This window comes from Camelus bactrianus, chromosome 19, assembly GCF_048773025.1.
Source record: "Camelus bactrianus isolate YW-2024 breed Bactrian camel chromosome 19, ASM4877302v1, whole genome shotgun sequence".
Taxonomy (NCBI): Eukaryota; Metazoa; Chordata; class Mammalia; order Artiodactyla; family Camelidae; genus Camelus; species Camelus bactrianus.
This window is the reverse complement of record NC_133557.1, coordinates 18,102,174-18,123,484: the sequence shown is the minus strand read 5'-3', so window position 1 is coordinate 18,123,484 and position 21,311 is coordinate 18,102,174. Positions and strand designations below refer to the sequence as shown.

The 21,311-nt window shown below is 45.0% G+C and overlaps 1 protein-coding gene across 10 annotated transcripts in view; it reads left to right on the top strand.

Moving 5' to 3' along the window:
- The window catches only part of PTPRT (protein tyrosine phosphatase receptor type T), a 944,743-nt gene that overhangs the window by 584,281 nt on the left and 339,151 nt on the right, over positions 1-21,311 (top strand). The window lies entirely within an intron of this gene.

The window sequence follows — 21,311 nt, the reverse complement described above, 5'->3', positions numbered from 1 at the left end:
TAGCAAATTTTAAATAGTCAAATACTGTTATCAGTGTTGTTATTTATCAGGTAGTATAAATGCCATTTGCTAAAGTGATGGACGCTGCAGAAGGATACATATGTATGTATATATATACACCTATAGTATGGTTTTTACACTTTCAACATTAATTATTTGACTTTCTTAGATTTATATTTGTGAAAAGGAAATGAAAATAACTACATGAGAATGCTAAATCCTAATTTCAGTGTCTAAGGTGCTGGGTTTGGGGGTGTTTGTTATATTTTGACTGGTAGTTTTCCATTTGTCTTAAATACCTAAATACTAAAATTATTTTTAGAGTTAAGCTCCCTCTTCCTTAAGGGAGCACTTTTGAGACCCTGGTGGCAAAGTTGAAAGAGGCTCTGCACACTTTTGCCAGAAACCACTTGGGATTGTCTGTGTCCCTTTTGACAGCAGCCAGAGAGTAGTTTGGGGTTTTTTTCCCCCTTCTCCTTGTTAGTTCTTTGGGCATAAATATAGGATGCCATGTTTAAGGCCATGCAAAGTAAGGGGAGAAGGTGCAGTTCTTCCGCTTGCCTGCCCTTCCTGCTTCTTCCAGAAACGGAGTAGATGCCCTGAGGGAGGGAATGCCAGTGTGAATGCAAAAGGCACTGCCCTATGACCTAGAGAACAGAGGCCAAAGGTCTAGGTTTCCAGGACCAGAGCTGCCCTACCACCAACTAACCCAATGACAAAGGACAATTTGAACAAAGAAAACATGGCATGGAGAATGTAGCATTTTCCTGGATTATCTTTTGCTGTTGAGTTTGGATAGTTCGTATCTCTGCATCTCATTGTCTTCGTCTGTACGATGGAAAGTTGGACCAGATGATCTTTCAGTTCTTTCCTGCTCCAGCAGTTTATGAGTCTAATACTCAAGATCCTTAGATTCCAGGGGGGAAAGACAAGAAATGAACAGAATAGTCACAGTATTAAGATGACAAAGCCCAGTGTCTAGTGAAAGATACAAAAATTTTAGGGAGATCAGAAGAGGAAGGCCCACTTGTGCCTGAGGAAACAGGAAAGGTTTCTAGGAATAAATGGTGCTAATAAATTAAACCTATTTTTTCACCTAACCAGAGAAGTTTTTGCTCATTATAGAAAATTCAGAACTCACAGAAGATTGGAGACAGAGAAAAACATTTATTCCACATATCCATCCATTTAGCCATCCATCCATTCATCCAGCTAAATATTTGACTACCTATTATGTGCCAAGCCTGATTCTAGAAACTGGGGAAATAGCAGAAAACCAAATATGCAGAGTTCTTGCTCTTGTACAATTCATTTTTCAGGCTAGGGTGGGGGAAATCAAGAAGTAAACAGTTCCATAAATAAATGAGTGAGATAATTTCTGCAAGTGACAAGTTCTAAGAAAGTAAAGAAAATTGATGTGATAGTCACATGGTGGTTGGAGGTATTATTTTTGACTGGGGTCATGAAAGGCCTCTTTGATGACACATCCCTCCTGAACTCACCACTCAGAGTTAACCCTTCATATCTGGTGGGTTTCCTTCCTCTGCATGGTTCCTTTCCTAGCGACTTGCTCACCACCCCCATCCTCCCCTTCCCCCTATCTTAGGAAAGACTTTCTTTCACAGCCCCGACTTCATTATTCTTTATAACTAGGGCCTCCCCATACATTGTCATAACATTTGCCGTGAGAAAACTTGTTTCCCTAATTTTGAAAAAGATCAATAAGAACAAATTAAAATAGAGGATTAGAGGTGTCGTTTTGCCACATTATTTTCCCAAGAACAAAAGATGTGATCTCATCGTGATTTCTCAAGAGGTCTCTAACCATAAAATAAAGGCATTTAGTGCAGCTTAACATGGTGATAACTCACTGCTTCTCTCTCATTACTCCAGGGAACCATGGGGAGGGAGAAAAAGCAAGTGAAAGGGTCGGGATGAGTGAGAAGAGCCCGCATCGCCACATTTAAAAGATACTGTAAGTTGTATCAAGTTTAGCAGTCCTTTATAGGGTGAGGCTTTTCCAGGGTTAAGCAGGGGAGGATCAGCAATGTGAGGGAGTGTGTGTCCTTGTCTAGAAAGTGGGGGGTGAGTTGGAGGTGGTGCTGAAGAGGAAGAAACGAGATAACAGTGTGAAAGCACCTGGGTCCAGGGCTAAGTGTTGCCTTTAGGAGTGTGTTAGCACTTTTGGAAAATGAGAAGAGGATGCTGTGCCTCAGATGCCAAGCAGTTGGAAGGGGAGGTTCTGTCAAGTCGGAGGGGCAGAGGACTTCTCTCCAGGGTCCCCAGGGTCATCAGAAGGACTGTTGGGAGCACACTAGTTCCTCCTCAAGGCTTTTGTGGGGCTACATAAAATGTTGTTTATAGAGCCTCCAGCTCAGTGTGGGAGACCTAGGTCTAGTATTGTTGCAGAAAAACGTGTTACAGCTCAGTGTTATAGCTCAGTGTTACAGCTCAGTGCTACAGCTCAGTTGTGACAGCAACCTGGATCTGGGCGAGAGATGAAGCAGCACTCGGAGAGTTGGAGAACTCAGGTTTATTACGCCAGCAGGCCCAGAGGAGTTAACACTCCAAGCTCTGGACCCTGTCTGTAAGTTTACACAGGCTTTTATAGGCGGCGAGTTTACACTTTGCAACGTCATATGCAAATAAGATATAACAAAAGTTGATTAATTAGGAACAAGCTTGTAGAAATAGACCAATCAGGAGAGAGAGAAATAACCAATCAGGAGTGAGCTCAGGGAACCAATAGAATTTTAGGGGTAAGTTCCACTTTCCTAGAAGTAAGCCATTTCAGAGGCAAAAAGTGAGATAGAGCCTCTGGGCCAGGGAACCAGATGGTGCCAGCAGGAGAGTAGTGGCCCTGCCTGGGTTTACACAGACTTTTATAGGCTGCCAGTTTACATTTTGCAACATCATATGCAAATAAGATATAACAAAAGTTGACTAATTAGGAACAAGCTTTGTAGAAATGGACCAATCAGAAGGGAGAGAAATAACCAATCAGGAGTGAGCTCCATGCAAATGAAGTACTACAAATGGACCAATCAGAAGTTAGGGTAATGGACCAATCAGGATGAGCTCAGGGAACCAATAGAATTTTAGGGGTAAGTTCCACTTTCCTAGAAGTAAGCCATTTCAGAGGCAAAAAGTGAGACAGCCACTGGGCCAGGGAACTGGATGGTGCCGGCAGGAGGGTAGTGGCCCTGCCTGGGGGTCCTGCTGGTCTTTTTTTATGGAGCTTCCCACCTCATTGTGACTAGGAACATGGGCCCCAGAGTCCTCACTGCTAGGTTCAGATCCTAGCCAGGAACCCCGATGAACCCCCTGTAACATTAGGATTTCAATACCTAACTTCAAGGGTGGCCGTGAGGATGAAATAGGATCATGTACATTCAGTTCTTAGCACAGAACCTAGAATTTAACCATAGCAAGAGCTTGATAAATGTTAACTCAAAGGATGGTAACAGTGGAGGAATTTTTAGCCTAAAAGCAAACCCTAAAGGTCCTCCAAGGAGAGGAATTCCCCCTCCTTTTGCAAGTAAACAAACTAAGCCTGAGGGTAGAGTCATTAAAATCATGGACTTAGTGGGCGAATCTGCGTTCAATTGTCAGCTCTGCCATTTGCTGGGTGTGTGATGTCATCACTTTGCTTCTGGACCCTCAGTTTCCTCATCTATGAAATGGAGACACTGAGACTTCTCACCGTGACAAGTAACTGTGATGTAAGCAAAGTACTTAGCCAAGTGCCCAGTACCAGATTTTGAAACTTTCCATGAAACAGATAAGCATTCACAAATTATAGTTGTTACGGCAATCGATCATTCTCAGTGGAAGCAAGTTAACAACCGGACCAGGCACTTGGTCTGTTTAAACGAAATAATAACAAATAGAAATAAACAGAGATGTTGAAGATGTGAATACAAATAATTCATAAACTCAAGCTTATTAACATGTTGACAAATTTTAATATTAAATCTTAAAATTAAGTAGAACTCTACACCTAAACCAAGACGACACATTTTTTTGAGCTCACACAAAACAGTCACAAAAATAGAATACATGTTAGGCCGGAAAAGAAGCCCAATTAAATTCTAGAGAATCCATATCACACAGGCCATGTTCCCCAACTGTTTTACAATAAAATGAGAAATTAATAATAAAGGACAGCTTTAAAAATCCCATGAATTTGACAGCTAAATAACATTAGTAAGTAACACTTGGGAAGTCATAAAGAGTCACAAAGTGAATAGTGATGAATCAGAGCCTTTCTGTATTGTAGAAAAGAGCAAAAAACAATACTTAAAGGAAAACCTGGAGCTTTAAATTCACTTACTAGAAAACAAAAGTGACAGCAAACGAGCTGGATATACAGACAGCAGGAAGCACAGGAAAAGATGTGAACCATCATTAGCCGTTAGGGAAGCGCCGATTAAAACCAGGAGACATCACTACACACCTGTCTGAATGGCTAATAAACACCGTAGTGAAAGCACCAAATGCTGGCGAGGATGTAAGAACCTGGATTGCTCAGATACCACGTGAAGGAATGTAGAATGGTTCAGTCACTCTGGAAAATAGTTTGTCAGTTTATTTTTAAACTAAAAATGAATTTACCATCAATTCAGCAATTATTTAGGCATTTATCCCAGAGGATAAGTTTGCACAGAAACTTGGGCATGAATGTCCATAGTGGGTTTATTCATAATAATCCCTGTGATAACCTGATTTATAATAAGACACATGTATTTGGTCTTCATCCCTGCTTCTGGCCCAGAGTGCCTAAAACCCTTGGAATTTCCCAAGTGGTAAGACCACTAGAGGTGACTTTTGTTACATGAATGAGGTGACTGTGTGGTGCACCCAAAGATGGGGGGTGGTTGCCAAGAGAACCAACCCTGTGGTTAGAGAGTTGGAACTTCCAGTCCCACCCCCTAGCCTCTGGGTAAAGGGGATAGAGATCAGTTGCCAGTGGACAGTGATTTAATCAGTCATGCCTATAAATGAAGCTGCCATGAAAGTGTTTGGCCAAGTGCCTGTCACACAGAATTAAGCCCATAAAACCCCAAAAGGACAGAGTTCGGAGCACTTCCGGTTGGTGAACACTTGGAGGTGCCGGCAGGGTGATATGCCTGGAGGGGTCATGGAGGCTCCCTTCCCTTTCCCAGACCTTGTCTTATGCATCAGTTCCATCTGGCTGCTCCGTAGTTTAATCCTTTTATAATAAACCAGTAATCTAGTAAGTAAAATGCTTTTTTGGGTTTGTGAGCTGCTCTGGCAAATTAATCAAACTGGGGGAGGGGGTCATGGGAACCTCTGTTTTACAACCAGTTGGTCAGAAGTACAGGAGACAACCTGGACTTACAACTGGCAGCTAAAGTCTGTGTGCTTATGGGGGGTGGAGGGTATTCATGTAGGATTGAGCCCTTAACCTGTGGAATCTGATGATATCTCAAGGTAGGTAGTGCCAGGATTGAGTTGAATTTAGGACACCCAACTGCTGTCTGGACAGTTACTTTGTGCTATATAGGAATCCCCCACCACAACACATTGGAATTGGTAACAGAACCTCTTTAACCACAAATTGGAAGCTACACAGATGTCCTTCAGATGTGAACAGTGGGACACCTGTACCATGAAATAAAAAGGAGCCACCTATTAACAGAGGCAACAGGTTGGATGATTGTCAAGGGAGTTACACTAAGTGAAAAGGAAAATCTCAAATGTTACATGCTATGTGATTTCATTTTTGTGCTATGCTTGAAATCATAAAATTACAGACAGAAGACAAATTGGTGGGTTTCAGACGGTGGGGAGGAAAGGGTGGTGTGTCTAAAAAAGGCCAGCATGAGGGAGCCTTGTGAGGGGACAGTTCTGTATCTTGATGGTATTGGTATTTACATGAAGCTACACACATGATAAAATTGCATAAATTAAACACAGTTTCTGGTGGTGATGTGTTGGAAGCAAACCACATCCATCAATGGGGAGTCGATGGATAAGTTATGCAGGATGTACACCATGGACCACTGTGCAAGGCTGAGAGTAATGGACTGAGGGCACATGGCAGCCTAGGTGGACATCAGAGTCAGTGTGCTGAGTGATGAAAAGGTGAAGGAGCTAAAACACATTCTGATTTAAATAATTCTGTGCACACAAACAAAACGATTGCATGTGTTCTATAAGAATTCATTCAAGCAAAGGAGCATATATGACACATATAGTAATGTGTGTCTAGGAAGGAAAGGCCATGAGAGTGAAGAGTGTGTAAAAACATAGAAACAAACAGAACAATATTTGAGGCTTGTATTAGCTTCTTATTCTGGAGGTCAGAGGTCTAAAATAGGCTTGCAGGGCGGTGTCCCTTCTGTAGGCTCTAAGGGGGAATCTATTTATTTGCCTTTTCCAGTTTCTAAAGGTTGCCTGTATTCTCTGGCTTGTGGCTTCTTCCTCTGTATTCTAAGCCAGCAGCATAGCATTTTCTCCCCTTTCTGACCCCCTGCCTCTCTCTTATAAGGACCCTTGTGAGGTCCTCAGATAATTCAGGATAACCTTCTTTAGCTTCATTTCAATATCCCTAATCACACCCACAGTGTTCCTGTTGCCGTGTAACATAACCTGTTCACAGGTTCTGGGGATTGGGATGTGGACGTCTTTAGGAGGTCATTATTTTGCCTATCACAGGAGTTTTGATCTGGGGCAGAAGATAGCAGGGTATTAGAGGAATGTGGTCTGAGCCAGTGTTTGGGAGATGAGGGAAGAAAGGACTTACCTGACCAATCTGGCTGGTGGGTCAGAAGGTTTGTGTTGAGACTGAGAAGGACTTCAAATGCCAGAGTGCTTCCTCCAGGTCTATCTATTAGACTTCTCCCTCTCTCTCCCAGGACACATCACAGAGTAGTCCAAATGGATGTTGAACAAGCAGCCTCATATACCTTGAGTTTTCAGCGAATTAAACTCAAAGTCAGACTTTTCTCCCCTCAGGAGACCAAGCCTATGCTATGTGAAGAAGTGCTGGCTGATCACTTTAACCAAAACATAAACTCATACTGACCTGTGATAGTTAGGGTTATCAGTCAGCAAATACTCACTTCCTCAGCCTCAACATCCCCACTGTCAGAGGGGCAGCCCCACTGATCTTGGGCTTGCCTGGACACTTGCTTTGGCCAATATGGTGGACATGTCCAATACTAGCCATGACATGAGGGAGGCCTTATGGGTTCTTGCGTGTGTTGGCTTGGCTCTGGTTTATCCACTGTGAAAAGAACATGCCCTGAGTATTTGCTGCCCTTTCAGCCTCGGCACATGGAGCAGACCTGAGCCCAGCCTAGATCAGACAAGCAGATGCACGAGCTAGAGAATAAATGCCTGTTGCTGTAAACCAGTGGCTTTGGGGGCTGTATGTTACACAGCAACATCCCTCTAATATATGAGCTCATAAAATTTTCATTTTAACCTCTCAAGAATGCTAGGAGATACGTATCATTAGCTTCACTTTAGATATAAAACTGGGGATCAGAATAGGTAAAAAGATTCACTGAAGTTCACTCAGTTCATAAATAAGTTTTGATGGGCAGGAGAGAGAAAGTGTGAAAACATCAGGCACCTGAGCAGTGGTATTTGCAGGTGGAGGGGAAACGAAAAGTGGGAGGGGCATTGTGACGAATGACCCTTGAGAAAAATTTCACATTGTGCAGAGGCAGCTTTAGAAGTGTAAGTTGACCTTGAAAGTCCAGGGAGAAGGTGAGTGATCTCTTCAGGATTCTAATGGGATGGGTTATCATTTGGTGGCTTATGTAAGAGGCTGTGCTAGGCAGTGTCTCAGTGTCATGGCCAGGGACCACCTTCTTTCAGAGGGTCAGCCTGGAAACATGGCGTAGACATGTTGGCCCCCGCCGTTGCTGAGCACCAGGGTGCTTCCCAAGGGAGCGAGGCAGGGGACAGGTGGGTCTTCTCGCTCCTGTTCTGCTGTACATACTCTTTGGCTGGGGTTCTCTTCTTAGCATTTTGCCACAAAGTGACCGGAATAGATGACTTAAAAAAATTTTTTTTATTGAAGCTTAGTTGATTTATAATGTTAGTTTCAGGTGTACAGCAAAGTGATTCAGTTATACATACACATACATATGTATTTTCTTTTCAGATTCTTTTCCATTCTATGTTATTACGAGAAATTGAATATAGTTCCTCATGTTATACAGTAGGTCCTTGTCGTTTATCTATTTTATATATAGGAACGTGTGTCTGTTAATCCCCAACCCCTAATCTATCCCTCCCTGCTCTTTCCCCTTTGGTAACCAGAGTTTGTCCATGAGTCTCTTTTTGATTTGTAAATAGAATTTGTATCACTTTTTTTAGACTCCACATATGTTATATAATATGATATTTGTCTTTCTCTGTCTGACTGACTTCGCTTAGTATGATCATCTCTAGGGCCATCTGTGTTGCTACAGACGGCATCAGTTCATTCTTTTTTATGGCTGAGTCATATGGAACAGACAACTTTTGCTCTGTCGTGTCCCCTTTCTCCTTGTGTAGGTAAATCTCCAGTGCGACTCGACAGAGGATAAGCCACCTTTAACTGACAGTAGTTTTTGTTTGAAATTTTTCCTTCAATTTAATGATATTCTTGTACATTTCAAAAAAAAAAAAAAAAGCTTTGGGCATCATAAAAAAGCCTGGTAGGCATTTCTGGGGCTGCTGACACAGCAGGGCTCTTCAAGGTCCAGCAGTCCTGAGTCCTGTCTATAGATTAATGTGATTCCTTGGGAGGTCAAGAACGTCCCGGCTTGGGGGGTCCTCACTTGTGAGCAGCCTCCACTTTAGAAGGCCTCAGATCCGAATATAAAAAGCTGAACTGAAAAGGAAGTTCTGGGAGAGACGTTATCAGAGTCCAGGCAGGAGATACTGCTTTTGTTTGCTTATTTCACATATTCTAGAAATAATTTGATTTCCATTACACATGGCTTCTCACTAGCAATACAGTGATGACAAATTAGCTACACTATGGACTGTTCCCTAATTCCAGTGCCCACATTATTCACAGCCAGACTGTGTGTCCCAAGGAGAAGTGGTGTTCAGAATGCGTAGTACCTCACCTGGGCCCGGCACTAGGTGGCTTTGGACCATCAGAGATGTTTCAGGTTTTATTCTTTCTCCAGCTCTTCCCTTTTTCCTTTTTTTAATGGACAAAGGGACTTGCCATGAATTAAGTGTGAACTGAAGTGAAGCCCAGAAGATGCTATGAGCTCGCCTCTCCCCCTCCACCTCCCCAAACTCTTTCTTTCTCTGGAAACTGAAACCGTGTAATTTAGAAATTGCTTCTCTTTCCAACCTGGTTTCCTCTGCCACAGAAGTAATTTCTAAACATTCTCCAGCTTTTATTTCCAGGCTGCAGTCTTGTGCCTGTGTCCATTTAATTCTTCCTGGCGTTTGAACACCTGAACTGTTGATGTGGTGGGAGGTGTGGCTGGCCACCCTGCCCCTCGCTCAGCCGCTCCAGGTGGCTGCATATGGATGGGGCAGAGAGGAAGGAGCCAGGTCTGAGCCAGAGCCAGGAAGCAGAGTGCGGCCAGCTGGAACATCATATTTGATGGGCAGAGGGTACCAAGGCAGAAAGGAACACGGGAGAGGAAGGGCGGGGACGCAGAATGAACATGAAGTCCAGGCAGTAAAGTCCTGCATCTAGAGCAGTCAAGGTCTAGTTCAGAGATGCATCACACCACTTATTTGAATAGCCAGGATTGCCTAATATGAATTGTCAACTGTCGTGGTTCTCAAACTGGACTGAGGCAGCCCAGGATGCCACAGTGAAGTCACAAAGGTACCACATGAGGGCATTTAGAATTTCAGCGTTGGTGGGGCAGGGGTATAGCTCACTGGTAGAGTGCGTGCTCAGCATGCGCAAGGTCCTGGGTTCAATCCCCAGTACCCCCATTTATAAAAAAAAAAAAGAATTTCAGTGTTAAATTATCACAGAAAACAGTGTCATCTGTCAGACACTGTACAGACTTGTAAGGTGAGGTGATCCACAGTTTCCACATTAGATTGGGCTACATTCCTTTCAATGACATGATATCTTTGCAAAGCTTGGCTTCCCGTTGTTAGTGAGGTGAGAAGCAAGTACTGCAGGCAGGTCAACATGGGGCAGGCAGCAAGAGCAGATGTCTAGTCCGAAGCTGTCGTCTGAGAAGTCGTGCAGGGCTCCGCAGATGCACGCATCCCGTGAGGAAGTGATTGTGGTTATTTAAGAATGGAATTAAAATATTTTGCTTTTGATTTGTGTGTATTTTCTCAAACCACCATTAAGTTGCCAGTACAGAAACACTTATCAACTTGTTTGGACTGACTGATAAATGAAACTATTAGGTGTTTCTTTGGCTGGGAACTCTTGTGAAAAAAATCACCAGGACACCAAGGTCACCATGAGAGTTTGGAAACCTCTGCTTAACTACATGAAGGGAATTGGCTAGGAAACTGAAGAGGGAAAAAGAGAACATGAAAGTGTTACACCAAAATATCGCAGCCATGAGAACAGGTCCCGCCAGGGCTGGGTAGAACGAGGGAACAGACTGGATTCAGCATCGTTTAACATGTTGGAAGAAGGAGGGCTTTTTGGCTGGTGCTGGTGTTTCTGAGGTTCTGCAGTGAGGCAGGCTCTTTAAGGGTTGGAGAAACTGCAAACTAGATCCAACTACAGTAACGGAATGGACTTCCCCAGGGTGAAGAAGTGATGCCCCCAGGAACGGGAAGCAGTCTCTTCACCCTCCTCCAGCCTCCCCGGCTCCCTCTATCATCCCCTAGTGGCAGAGACTAGCATGGCGCCAGGTGATGGGGCAGTGATGTGATGAATGGAATACCAGCCTGGGTATCACAAAACAGGGTATGGAAGGGGTGTTGGAGCCACGAGACAGCAGCTTAATAACTAGCCCAGGGCCCTTGGGTTGCAGCTGCCATGCTCACCCTGGGCCTGAGTCTGTGGCCCCCAGCCAGTAGATTGCTTCTTGAACCTGGGCTGTATCTGACTTGGTTCCCCATCTGCACCCCAAACTGTTTAACTGTAGAGCCTACAGGATAGGGCTGTGGGACCCGCCCTGGCTTTTCCCTACATTACATTCCGACCAAACTCACTCATCCATTCTGTGGGGGAACATGGAGCAGGACCCCTACCCGGACTGTGGGGAAGATGAGCATTTGAGAGAAGGCTTTCTCAGAACCACTGAGGTCCAAGGAATGAAAGGAAGAAAGGAGGGAGGGGCGAGGGCTTTCAATCAGCCTGTCAGTGCCACAGAGTCATCTCCCTGAATGCCACACCTACGGGCCCCAAGGGCCATTTTTGTCCAGCTTAACCCCCTGTCTCTTCCCTTCAAAACACTTCCTACAACCTGCGGTTTCGTCAGCTCACATGTTGGACTGTCATTATGGTTGTTAAGCTCTGTCTCTCCCACCAGATTTTAAGCTCAAGGGTAGCAGGGACCTTGCTGTTTTTGTTAACACTTTTTCCCCAGCACCTACCCTGCCACCCCATAGGTGCTCAGTAAGTATTCAAATGTTCTGGAAAAGAATATGAACTTTAGTGTAAAGAGAGAGGGGAGATCAAGGAGCTGATAGCAGGACCTGAAATCAAAGAAGTGAAATTTCAGGCCCCAGCTTCCCTGAACACCCTAATCTCCCTTCCCTGCTTGATGTTTCTCTGGAGCACTTGCTGCCATCTGACAGTCTACATAATTTCCTGAGTATCTTATGTATTATTTGGTGTCCTTCTCCCCATGGGAACATAAGCCCCTTAAGGGCAGAGAGGGTTTTTTCCTGTTTGGTTCAGTCCTACGTCTAGTATAGCTCCTGACACATGGTAGGAACTCGGAAATATTGACTGAAAGAATGAATTTGTCCAGTGCTTTACTTTTGGCAAAGAATGCTTACATCACACTGTTACAAGTACACTAGTGGCTATTCTCACTTACTTCTTAGGGAGGGTAGGAGGGCCCATTATAACGTGTAACACTCAGACTGGCCTCACACATCACTGTGCCGGGGTGTGGATGTGCGGTGGACGGTACGGGACTGCTGCTCCCGTGGCATGTCTACTCATACATCAGAATCTTGATGGCTGTTTGCTCCATTATTCATGTATCTTGGACTTTAAATGTGCTGACTCCTTTGCCTGGGGCTTAACTTTCCCACTCCCTACCCTCTGTCCCCCGTTCTCCCACGCCTTGTACCGTCCACCTGGTTAATTCCTATCCATCCTTTGCCCAAGGCCCCCTCCTTCAGGACAGCCTTCCTGGCCTCTCGACTCCACATTACACGGTTGGTGATTTACTCTCAAATATATAACAAAGAAGTGTTATGGATGAGTTATGGGTTAAACTATAACCCAGAGCTGCCAGCCTTCCTGTCAAGACCGTACTGGTCTGGGAAGGTTCCTTGGTGTTCCAGTGAAAAAGCCCCTGCTCCAGGGACAACACTACCTTGCCCAGGTGCTTCTGATACCCCACCATGATCAGCAGCCTGCATTTTGCTAATCAGCATGCTGAATGTCAGAAATTGATTGTTGTGGTTGAAATCAGGGACCTGTTGACTAGCATAAGTATTGTAAATGGACTCTAATTGGTGAAATTGAAAGTATTCATAATACGTGAGTTGGCCGAAATCTTATTAAAGCACTTTCCAAATCTTCATAATGCAGGAGGACCCAGTAAGACCTCGAGCTTTTAGCCTCAGCAATGGAGTCCCAGCCTTGATTCCTAAATAGTCCTATGTCACCCACTGGACGAGGAGGATTCCTGGTTGCCTGATGTGGTGATAATGATACTTGATTTTGCCCCTAGAACAGGTATAGGCAAAGTACAGCCCATGCATGGACTGGCTGGCTGTTTCTGTATACAAACTGTTATTGAAACACAGCCTTGCCCATTTGTCTACATATCGTCTGTGCCTTTGCACTACAACAGCAGAGATAGTTGCAACAGAGACTGTCTGACCAGCAGAGTTTAAAATATTTACTATCTAGCCCTCTCCCCTTCAAAAAGAAAGTTTGTTAACCCCTACCTGAGAATACTGTCATAACTGGCTTAAATGAACCTCCGTGCAAGGTAGTAACGAGATCCCCTAAAAGGGCAAGCACAGGTTGCTGGGGCTTCTTTGAGCATTATGGGATAGAGTGTATGACCTGTTTTGTGCCTGCTTGCTCATAAACTTTTATGTATTAAATGCTCATCTGTGTAGTAGAATTTGGCCTGAGACTCGCTTTTATTATAACCTAATTAGTACAATTATGGGAGAATCATTAACCTTCACTCACCTCAGATTTCTTCGGTGGCTTCAGGTTTCTATGAAAAAGAATGTAGGGGTTGTGCACGAGTCATGATTAAATTGGCTCAGATGAGTTTCCAGCACAAGGCTGTGTCCTTCTGACATGGGCTGCCTGGAAGCCCAGCACTTCAACTGCAGAAGATTCATCAGGCTTTATTATTCTACCCTTCACAATTGTTTTATCTGCGTCCTCCTCCAGAGCGTGAATCTCTCTCTCTCTCTCTTTTTTTTTTTTTTTTTTTTTTGGTAATTGAAGTGTAGTCAGTTACAATGTGTCAGTTTCTGGTGTACAGTGGAATATTTCAGTCATACCTATGCATACATATATTCCTTTTCATATTCTTTTTCATGATAGGTTACTACAAGATATTGAATATAGTTCCCTGTGCTATAAAGTAGAAACTTTTTATTTTACATATAATAGTATCTGCTCCCAATTTATCTCTTACCATGCCCTTTTCCCCGAATAACCATAAGTTTGTTTTCTATGACTCTGTTTCTGTTTTGTAAGTAAGTTCATTTGTGTGTATGTGTGTGTGTGTATTTGTTTTAGATTCCACAAATAAGTGATATTATGTGGTATTTTTCTTTTTCTTTCTGGCTTACTTCACTTAGAATGACAATCTCCAGGTCCATCCATGTTGCTGCAAATGGCATTATTTTATTCTTTTTTATGGCTGAGTAGTATTCCATTGTATAAATATACCCCAGAACAGAAATCTCTTGAAGGCTAGAAAGTGTCTGTCTCATTCCTTTGCATCCCTAATGCCTGTCCCATCTCAGAGGTCCTAGACATGTTTGTAGAAAGGAATAAATAGATAGCGCGATCTTTGGACATGTGTTCATGGAAGCTTGCTAACTCCAATCTGTAGTTTATTAAAAAGCATGAACCCAGCAGTCAGCTGGACTGAGACCCCGGCCAGGGATCCATGGCAACCTGCAGGGCTCCTATTTTATCTCAGTGGCTCCCCTACCTCACCTGCCTTCTGGAGGTGGGAGCTGTATGTGAGGGAATCCAACTGTGTCAAGTACCATCCAGGAGCTTGGTGGTCACTGTCTCCTTAATTCGCCTCACATCCCTAAAAGGCAGGGCATACCATCCCCATTTTACACATGAGAAAAATGAGGCATAGACACAGATGGGATAAGTGACTTACTTTAGGTCCAGATGATGACAGAGCCAACATTCTTTTTATCACATTATGATGCCTCCCTGCTCAAGGGAATTTTTTTCTGTAATGAGTGAGCCAAGGAACATGTGAATGAATTACCTTCTCCATGACATCACTAGAAAAGGGTGATGACTGAGTCACCTCTCACAAGGGGACTTCTTGTAGCTTCAGGTGATTCTAGTGGTCAGACTCAGGGACCCTGGATGGTGAGAAGCCTCTGGATTCCTGTCCTTGCCTACCTTCTTAAGGATGTCTGTGATAATATTCAACAAATTTCTGTCCATCTGCAATAAATCAGAGGAGGTGGCAATAGTAAGCAAGAGAGTGGGTTTGGACGATGCTGGAAAGAAGATGGATTTTAATTTTGTTCCTTTTACCTTTTTTCCCCTTCATGTATCATTTCCACGCAGAAATTGCAAATTAATGGTCACATCGAAATATCTGTCACTGTATTATTGCTCGTGCAGTATCAAATTATGTTGGCAATAATGTTTCCAGCTGCCTAAGACTCCATTGCAGTTTAATTTGAAAGGATCTCAAATTGCATCTCCAAATGGATAAAAAATTAATTTTATATACAAGCTATCGACCTCCACATTTTCAGCCCCATGCCCCAAATTATCTCAATTTAGGCTCAACTTTGAACAGTACATGCGTTACAACCAACTTCATGTGCAAAGATGAATACACAGAAAATTAATGAATTGGAAGTCTCCTTTGCTGCTCCTTTTTTTAAAAAATAAGATATTCTGCCTTGATCATTTAAGGTCATTAGGAGATTCTACAGCGATTGCCTTTGACATCAGAGATTGAGGCTGGGTCCACATAAAACAAAAGAGGCTGGAATTCTAATTTAACCACATGATTACCTTAACGATGGGAGTGTGGAGTGAGCCCTGATTCACCCCTTCACTTACTGCATTTCCCCTGCAGTATGTTAGGGCCTTGATTCTGGTCCAGGCATCCCCCTACTTTCTATATTTACTCATTATTTATTTATTAATCAGATATATGTTCTAATTATTAAAAAAATGAAGCGATTTAGGGGTTCACAGGTTAACAGAGGAGGTAAGCATGAAACAGACGTACAATTAATCTGCAACTCTGTGAGGACTATGGAAGATGTGTTTAAAAAAACAGATGATGGAGGCATTCATTCTGCCTGGGCAAGAAAGACTTCAGGATAAAGTTACAAAGAAAGGGTAGCATTGGAGCTGGGCCTTGGGTATACTGAATAGGGATTTGCCAGATGGCAACCCAAGCAGAGGGGTGCATGGAGATGTAAAATGCTACGGGATATGATTCACTTTAGGAATGTTAGGTTTAAAGAGTGAGCAGTGGAAAATGAGGAAGGGAATTTGGAGGTGGGAGGGCACAAATTGCAGGTTGGACTCAGGTGTTAGGTTGAAAATGGTGCTTCAGGAGGACATGGCACTTGAGTAAGATCAAACAAGGAGAGAGGAGAAGCGATCAGGTGAAGAGGACCTACCTGCCTTCCAGAGGCAGCTGCAGAATGTAGAAGCTTCTGAAGCTGAGTTAGTCAAACACACACACACACACACACACACACACACACACACACACCCCTGTCCCTTGTCCCTAACACACATAAGAACACAACTGGGGCTGGGGCAAGATACACACAGAGGCCCGTGGCCTCTTCTCCTTCTACCTGACTCCTTCCCTCCCTACAAATGTCTGTTCCTCCAAGCAGCCATCCTTTGGTCACCCCGTGGACCTTGGGGACATGCATGGAATGTTGTCTGATCTTGGAAGGGCAAAGCAAGGGAAGTGAGTTTGGGGCCACTGGGACAGGGATTTCTGGGGTGTCCGTTGTCTGGAGCCTGGCCCAGCATGGGGAGCACTGGGACCAGGTGAACACACTGGCCTGCTGACCCTTGCTCTGAGAGAAAGGGTCCAGTCTGCAGAAGGCCAGAGTGTGCTCCCCAGAGCACAAGACTCAGGACAGGGCCCCCATTGCCAAGTCTAAGGGCATGGAGACAGTGCACCCAAAGGCCAAGCCATTTTGATTTTCCACTGGAGGAAGACTTGCCAACTTCCCAGACAAGCCACACTCTTTTCCCACTGTTTGCCATCTCGGTGGCCTGTAAGCTGTTACTCAAGAAGGTAGTGTGGACGGAACCCTTACCTGGAGGCAGAAACCATAGGCTCGAGGCTTGAACATATTTACACGGGGGATGTACATTCAACAGACCAATCTCCACTGCACCCACAGGGCTTTCTCAGCAGTTTCCAGCTCGTTTGTACCAACCAGAATGTAAACCTGAGATTCTCGCTGCTGTAGGTAACTGCTGCAGCAGAAGCTGGGTTTAGCCTCTGAGGGTGGGGGCAACGCGGGGGTCAGACTGGAAGCATGAGTGCTTCCATCATGCATTTGAAAACTAATTCCATCATGTAGGATTTCAAGACATTCTCTCGCTTGAGTGGAAAAATAAATAAGTTCATCTTAAAGGCTTGGTGATGTGCTGGAAGGGACGGAACAGGGGACTGTGGAGTCAGGGGGTCCAAGCTCAGTTCTCAAGAACAGGTCACCATCTGTTCACGTCAGTTTAAGCAACATGAACTGGCCCCTTGACAGACCCAGTGCCATGTGCTGAGATTGCTGGACAGAGCATGGCCCCTTTCAGCCCGAGAGGAGTGGTGGATAAATGAGCCAGCAGTTCTTAGAGAGCATGACAGGTGCTAACTGGGCCGGCGGAACAGCTGTGCCAAGTGCCATGGGAGTCCAGAGCTGGGGGCTTGGCTGTGTGGCCCTGAGCAAGTCCTGGTCCTTCACTGGCCTCAGTTCTCTAGGCTAGACAGTCATTTTTAGCATGCAACTGCCCAGCCCATAGTTGCTGCTTAATAAGTAGCCACTGTCTTTTCCTCTCTTGAATGGGAGTTCTTGACTTTACAGAACACTTTCCCCCTCACGTATCTAACCCACAGGGCTACCAGAGGTGTTCTTGTCTTTTTCACAAGAACTGAGATTTTTTTGAATCTCTAAATTCCATAGCCTGAGAAACCCCCAGATCATCTCTCAAGATGTCAGTAACATGCGTGGACATATTTTCCAAGTCCCCTTTGCCTCTGGTCCTTTTGTTCCCGTGTGGCATCTTATTTGGCCCAAGTGAGGCATTTGGCTCTCAGAATGCACAGGAAATTTAATCACAGTCCATTGTTTTGTGGTATTTTTAGGACTTTGTTCAAGACTAGGAGTCACATGAGAACAGTTTCATTGGGTTCCACCAAACATCCCACCATCTTTTTCCTCCTCATCCTCTCCTACTCTGTCCAGCAGCCAGTGAATTCATTTTTCTCTTCCTCTAAAGTCTGAGCACAGCTGATCCCAAGGAGCTGGGAATGCTGCTTCTACTCCAAACAAGCTTCTTAAGGCATTTCTCCAAGAAGGGCCATTCCCTCTAAGAGGAATGGTCCCTGTTAGGCAGAGGCAGTTTTCTCTCTCTCTTTATAGTTCATGTAAAACTCATTAGCAGCCCTCTGAGGTTAGTGCAATAATTTCCACTTTCTAGACTAGGAAATGGAGGCTCAGAGATGAAGTGTCCTTGCCCAAGGTCACACAGCTAGTGAGTGCTGAGTCTGGCTTCAAGTCATGCTCTGCTGGGCCCCACTGTTCCCTGTGGCCTGTCTGATGACAGTCAGTCACACCTGCTTCAGAGGGAGCAAGTGACTTCTCCTGTGCCCCGAACTTCCCACTCTGGGAGGGAGTCTCTTTGCTCTGTGGCAGGCTTGCAACATCCTTTGCCTTCTTTGAAAGGTACCTTTGTCTACTCCTTCCTTGAAGAGCAGCAGAAAGGTGTTTATGTGCACATCTTCACAGGTCCACCATGGGGGGAATACTGTAGTGGCTGGAGACCAGGGGTGGGAAGACAGGCCAGTGGTCAGCTTAGCACCTAAAGTGATGAGGTCCTCATGTCACCCTCTCCAGCCGACCCCAGGGTCCTGAGGATCAAGCCATTTCTGCCTTACAGTTTTCGGCTTTCTCACAACATTCTCCCCAGGTCTCCCCCGATTCCTGATGGCTGTGACATGTCTCACGGTTATGTCCTTTCCTTGGTCTCAGTCCCTCATGGTATCACCATGCAGAGAAAACACAGAGGCACTGGGCCTGCAGACTTCAGATCTTAGCTGTACCAATCATTTAATCTCACAGAACTTTGGTTTCCTCTAGGACGAGGCTAGTGATGCTTTCCTCACTGTTTATGGTGAGATTTTACAAAAAGCACATGTGTTCAACTGATGCATGTGACCTTCCCCGGGGCTGGGGTTGGGCTGGAGGGATGAGCAGAGGGCACCCTTGCTCTCGAAGAGCTTACATTCTAGTGTGCGGTGCCAAGTTTTTTGTTTGTTTTTTTTTAATGTCACACTGAACTTGCCTCTTGCTAGTCTTGCTACTCTATACGAGTTCCTGAACCTCTCTGGCCTCAGTTTATTCATCTGTAGAGTGGGGTTGGCAGTCAGTCCCTCCCTTACAGGGTCACAAGATGGTGCAGGTGATAGAACCCAATACTGTAGCTGTCAGCCATCAGGTCATTTTGTTTTTATTGTTTCGTTGGTGCTTTAAGGGCTGATTGGAGATTCCCAAATGTATATTTAACATGGACTGTGTAGTACATCTTAAGATGTTTGACAAAATAGGGTCATAGTCTTGGAATTAAATGGGTTTCAGGTGTTCCCGTTTCTATTCTCACTCTCTAATAAGATGAGGAAAGAGAGCACAAAAGCGATCTTATGGGATGGAGCTTGGCGTCAGTTTTGAAGGCACATCGGAAGAGGAGGATGGATGAGGTCCTGAGCGGGGTGGACAGTCTCCCTCCCAGGAGAGTTCTGGCATTTGGACAAGCAGAAAGGCTCCCGCCGGGCAAAGCTTGTGGGGATGCTCGGGACTTCGCAGGCAGGCAGGCAGCGTCTCGCGGCCCCTCTGCCTGAGCCCTCGTCCTCACGCCGTCGTGAGTTGTTAAGCCAGCAGCAGCTGCAGAGCCATGCCAGGTCCTCACTCCCCAGCTACGAGGACAGCACTTCTCACTTCACGCCACGTGGGCTCCGCACAGTGGACCCACAGCGGCTCTCCTTCAGTGTCACCCATTTGCGTTTGGGACAATGGCTCTCCTTTACACCAGGGGCCTGTGACGAGTAAATTGGGCTGTATGAGTGACCATGAACTCATTAGTTGAGCGGGGCGGGCGGCAGCCTGCTCTCCCTGACATCATGTGAGAGGTCTGGGCTGGCTCGCTAGGCTCCCTGGCATTTATTTCTAGGCACCCTTCTCCAAAGAGGACCACTTCCAAGTGAGTTCCTCGGTAAGGCTCTGACACGAGCCGCAGGACGTTTCCCCCACAAGGACAGATCAGGGGAGTCGGCTGATCAAGACTGCCCTCCCTTTTTATTGCTGTATTTGGCACAGAAGCAGCCTTACCCCAGAATGCTCTGAGGGTACCAGAAAAGTGATAGATAGACTCTATCATTTTGCATAAGGATGCTACCCCAGTACTGCCACTTACAAGGCGTTCAGGGTAGATACAGCACATGAAGGCTTATTATTATTTTTAGTACTCTTCCTATTATTGCAAAAGAAAAACTGTGGAATAGTGAGTGCTTAAATTCCAGGTACTATTCTAACTGCTTTACAGACATCTCATTAAACGCTTCCCCACCCCCACTATGGAGTTAGCTACTACCATTATCTCCATTTTACAAATGAAATATAAAATGGACCCAAAGAGGTAATATAACTCGGTAAAGTCCCATAGGTGGCGTGGGGGGGAAATACACTGCTTTAATCTCTACCCTGTGCTTCACTGCTCCCAGCTAAGAGAATCTTTTGTTTGTTTGTTTGTTTGTTTTGTTTTCATTATGGTTCTCAGTGTGCTTTGTTCTCCTGCTGTCTAGCTAAGCAGGATACAGGACAGAAATGGGCAGGACTGAGGAATGATCAGATTTTTTTCTCCCCAATATTCCTGCCCCCCCGCCATAAGCCCTGTCCAGCCCCTATCAGGAATGGTTCGTGTATCATCCTCTCCCTCAATGAACAACCAAACTAAACACAAGGCATTAGAGGGCTGGGTTTCTTCACAGGGCTTAGGAGCCGGTGCGAGCTCCAGCTAAGAGAATCTTGACAGAAGAACTTGTGGGGAATGCCAGTCATAAAAGAAGTTGTGTTTTCTATCGTAACAAATGCCGAACCTTTATAGAATGAGCTTTACATATGGGGATTAAAAAAATAAAGTTTTGTTTGTTATAATCTGTTTTGTACAAAAGCATCTATTTAATGTGTGTGAAATATAAATAGAATATTCATAATAAAGTAAACATAGCCGATGTTATGGGTGAGGGTCTGGGACCAAGATCAGCAGGAAGGGGCGGCGTGGGGACAGCAGAGGGATGAGAAGGCCTGGTCAGATCTGCCTAAGAGTGATGTCTTGGAGGGGCCTGTTGGGAAAAAAGTGGAGAGGAGAGAAGGAAGGATTGAGGGCTGTCTTGGGAGGTGAAGAAAGGGTGAGTTGTGTTGTCAATGAAGGGAGGAAAATTCCAAGTCGCTATGACGGGTCCCAGTGACCACGTGGACCTGGACACAGCTGGAGGCTGTGTGTTGAGGGTGCGGCTTGGTCTGATTAACAGTGCAGTTAACTGCTGAGAGGGGACTGATTTCTCCAGGGGAGAGGATGTGGCCAGATTAATGTAAAGAGGCAGATCCAGAACTCCAGCCACCTCCTAAATTAGTATTTCCCCGAAGTGTTGTGTGGGTTGTTGGTGGTGCCCGCGATGGTTTTTGGTGGCACCCGCGATGGTTTTTGGTGGCACCCTGAA